Below are 4,571 nucleotides of genomic sequence, written 5' to 3'. Positions count from 1 at the left end.
GATATCATACTTCTTAGCCAATTCAACACTGGATCTAAATAGAGGCAACCGAAAATTGGCGGTAACTTGTTCACCCTTTTGTGCGGCAGCCGTCTTCTTTTGCAAGTTTGAAACCTTCTTCATTTTCTGTTAACATGGAAAATATTAAAAGAAACAAAGTTTAACCAATCAGCACTAATTTGCAATATTCAAACGGTTAACAATAAATCACTAATCATTAGATCTATGACTAACTCAAAACAAATAAGATTCAGAACATAGTGGATTTACAAAAACAGAAATGAAATAGATTCAACACATAGTGGATTCAACACATAGTGGATTTACAAAAACAGAAATGAAATAGATTCAACACATCCAATCAGTTACATCAGAAATTCTAATGATATTGTCATTCTCCTAATGAATACAACTCATAAAACCAATACATGAAAAGTTCAAATGGAAAATAAAAAAGAAATGTATTTGTTCAATGCCATATATGTCATGCAATAAGCCAGGAATGTCATCATGTGATCCCTCTTGATCTTCCATCCCATCACCAATTTCCATAGACCTTTGTAGTTTCTCCCCATGGTGCAACCAAACGTCATAACCGTCTAGAAAACCTTTGGCTATTAGGTGATCTCTAATAATATCCCTTGTTTTCCAATATATATTTTTACACTTAGCACAAGGGCATAAAAGTTCACCTCCTTGAGGTCTTCCATTAGTGAAGGCAAAGTCTAAAAATCGAGTAACACCGTTGATGTACTCTTGACTAAACCACGGTAATTTAGTCCACTCTTTGTCCATTACTTGATAATCTATATATTTGAAACACAACACATAACACATTCAAAACACATAACACATTCAAAACTGAATTCATACAAAAAAATGCACTAACAGTACTAAAACATGTGCTGAGCAACCAAAAAATGACAGGGACAGAATTATTGTATATAAATGGAATTAAACTACACAAGCCAGGGACAGAATCTTTGCAATAATTATTGTATATACATTATATACCTAACATACAACTAATTAGGTAAGAAAAGCACTAACATGATTACTGATTTATAAAATACATTTTTAGACGGCAACGGCATTATATAATCATATACATATAAATCAAAACATTCCTTGAGATATACTACCACGTATTAAAATTTATGTGGTGAAGCCTAAAAGAACACAAATTGTTACCTTAAAACAGAGAAATGGAGTCACACACAAATAAAATGGAGTTGTCGCTTTCCTTCGTCTCCTTTGAGGGAATTGAGCTGTATCAATAACAAAAAGGAATCAATAACCACACTGCAGCTATGCTACGCAACTTAATAATACACAAAATTAGATTTATAAAATTCATAATAGAGTCACACAAATTCATAACAGATTTATAAAATCAATAGCCCTGTGTTTGAAACAAACAAATGCTGCCTTTTAAGTAATCTTCAGTAGCAGTTACACACAAATTCAATCTGCAGTCAAAAGCGATATCATGACTGAGAATACCTGGTCTCAAATACCAAAAGGAGGATTTCATGGTTTTTATAATATTTTCTTTCTCTTTCTGCTACATTCACTAAATATGCATAAGAAACTTCCACAGCTTCATGATTTTTAGTTTACATACTGATAGAAACTTAAAGTATGCAAACTGAATGGCCACTTAAGAGCGCAAGAAGTGTACATACAATTATAGCACAGACTATATATATCAGATACCGAAACTTAAAGTAGACATTTCAATAATTGAATTGTTCTACGCCAAAGAAAAACAACAACTAATTACAACATAAGCGACACTTCCTTACGAGATGCACGAACATTAATAGGACCCAATATAAGTTAATGCAAGAAAATTTAAGAAAACAAACTACTAAGTAGTAGTATGAACAGCAGCCACAATAGTAGTGGCACATCAGTTCATCAAATCAAGTCACTAAAACATACAATCAGTTTTAACATTGAATCCTAAAATTATGTATTGTGGATTGAAAGTAGTTACTAGTTAGTCCCAAATCCCAAGCCAAGAATCAGTTATATCATTCTAGCAAGATTAGTTTTGCCAAAAAAACACTTTTCTACTTAAAGGTCATCAAACACAAATCATTCCGCTATAAAGTACATGTCAAAATCAACTCTAGCAAGATCTAATCCAACACAAAGGAAAGCGGCAGCAAACACAAATCTAAGTGAGCTCAGAAACAAGTTAGAACACTGACCTTAGTGCCAAAAGGACCTTCTGGATGATCTGTTTCAAGAATATTCCTCCCCTAAACAAACAAACAAAAAATACATAATTAAAAACTTCCTTCAAATGAATAATCTATAGTATATTGCAGCATAATGGATCCTCAGAGTCAAATTCATAAATTATCATACACATACACATATCATAATAACAGATATTCTTCTAATAATCACAAGAAATTCAATTCAATTCATGATATTAAGCATAACTAGCATTCTGATTTCGTCCCAGACAGAAAATCAATTTTAGATTTAACAATACTAACGGTCAAATAACGGAAATAGCAGTTTACTTGAATCTAACATACTTTCTCAACCTAAATTCCAGATCAGTTTTCAACCCTAACAAAATCTAACCTAAATCACCATAACAAAATCTAACCTAAACTCAGTGCCTCTCTCAGTTTCAAATCACCATAACAAAATCTAACATAAATAACAACAACAGATATAGCAATGCAGAGATTAGGTCAAAATGAAGCCCTCAGTAGATTAGGTCAAAACAAAACATGCATCAAATCACACTATCCAAACATCAGTAGTAGAATTTGTTTAGACATAGATTAGGTCAAAAAGAAACCCTACCGTATTAGCCTCCAGAAGCTTTGGTACCTCACATGCAAAACAAAATATATATTAGGTCAAAACAAAATCAGAGGAGACGGGGGAAGATGAGGAACACGAACAGAGAAGAGAATCGTACCCAGATAATCGTACGCAGATGAATAGAGGAAGCCTCCAGAAGCTTTGGTACCTCAACTGCAAAACAAAATATATATTAGGGTTCGTGAGATGAAGAGAGTTAGGGCTCGTCAGATGAAGAGGGTTAGGGTTCGTGAGATGAAGAGAGTTAGGGTTTATGAGATGAAGAGGGTTAGGGTTCGTGAGATGATTGAGGTTAGTGAGATGAAGGTGAAGCAGAGATGAAGGCTGAGATGAAGGTGAAGTAGAGAAGAGACTAACCTGTAAGCGATGGAGGTGGCAGCAGCGGCGCAGCGGCGCAGCGAGATGGAGATGGAGTTTTCAGATTGTTTTGGGAGATGGAGTATTCAGATTTGGGAGATGGAGTATTCAGAAGAGACTAACCTGTGTGCGTGTTTTTGTTCATGTGGTGCTTTTGTTCTTTCATTTTTTTTCTTTTTTTTAATTAAAAAAAAAATAGAAAAGAAAATATTAAAAGATAGAGGGAAACTAAAAAAAAAAGGAGGGAACTTTTGGAGGGTTTTTTTTGGGGTTTTGGCCACAGTTTGAACTGAAAATTATAGGCCTCGGTTTTTTAGTTGCGGTTTAAAATATCTACCATTATATAACCGTGGCAATTGAAGTACAGGCCACAGTTTTACACTCCAAATTCAATATTCTATAACACACGTCTACGCTTTGATAACCATGGCCAAATCATATATGTGGCCACAGTTTCTGAGCTGTGGAAAATTTTAGCGTGGCCGTAGGCCAAATTTCTAGTAGTGAGAGGAAATGACCGTTGGGAGCATTTAATGTTTTGTGTGAATAGTACAATGCTGCATTTAATTTTTCACACTTTTGTCAACTACCTCGAGCCATGATCTTACTGCTTTTACTGACTTTGCCTTTTATAGCTTCTAACGTTCTTTTTGTCAGTCAGAGATTTGACGTTATAGCCTTTTCATCTTGTACTTTCTTCTGGATTCAGAATGTGTTGAATAGATGTTTGAATTTCAGAGTCTCCAGCTTTGGTGTAGATGCAACTTCTGTCTTAAGACTTTGAAGTGCTTTGAGCGTGATACCATCAGAGCTTCAGAGCTTGTACTTCTGACTTCCATCTTCTGATGCTTTCCAGTTCATGTTCTGATTCTGCAGGACCATCTTCTAATGTCTTTCCAGACCATGTTCTGATGAAGCCATCCAAAACTTCTGGGTCAGTGCTTTTGAACGCTGATTTGTGCATACTCTTTTATACTTTTCGTGAAATGGAAAACGTAATGGATTAGAGTACCACACTGTCTTATACAAAATTCATACTTAATTTTATCATCAAAACTAAGAATATTGATCAAAACATTTCTTGTTTTAACTACTGTAACGAGTTACAGGCGGATTTTTAATAATAGCGAATAGGTGACGTAAACGCGTAACCGGGTAACAGCCATGCTGTAACCGGTTACCGCTGTGTAATTTTGAAAAATAATTATTTTCTAAAATTCGTATCTTTTAAACTGTTTAGCCGTTTTAAGTGCCATTTTGGGCGTTGCAAAGTTGATTAAGAGCTTTATATGATGAATTGGTGAAATGGGCAGTGTCCCAATTTTATTTTAAATCATGAATTAATTTAAATGATGAATTGTAGT

At 34.4% G+C, this 4,571-nt stretch overlaps 1 long non-coding RNA gene across 1 annotated transcript; it reads right to left on the bottom strand.

Annotated features, from left to right (window-relative positions):
- Nucleotides 1-2,268, bottom strand: LOC131656914 (uncharacterized). The gene is made up of 3 exons (XR_009300373.1): nucleotides 2,217-2,268; nucleotides 1,192-1,268; nucleotides 1-126 (listed from the first exon to the last, which is right to left on the bottom strand). It is a non-coding gene; the product is annotated as an uncharacterized LOC131656914 (long non-coding RNA).
- Between the last annotated feature and the right edge of the window lie 2,303 nt (nucleotides 2,269-4,571).

Source organism: Vicia villosa, linkage group LG3, assembly GCF_029867415.1.
Source record: "Vicia villosa cultivar HV-30 ecotype Madison, WI linkage group LG3, Vvil1.0, whole genome shotgun sequence".
Taxonomy (NCBI): Eukaryota; Viridiplantae; Streptophyta; class Magnoliopsida; order Fabales; family Fabaceae; genus Vicia; species Vicia villosa.
Note: the sequence above shows the minus strand (reverse complement) of the source record. Positions and strands in the feature narration are given on the sequence as shown.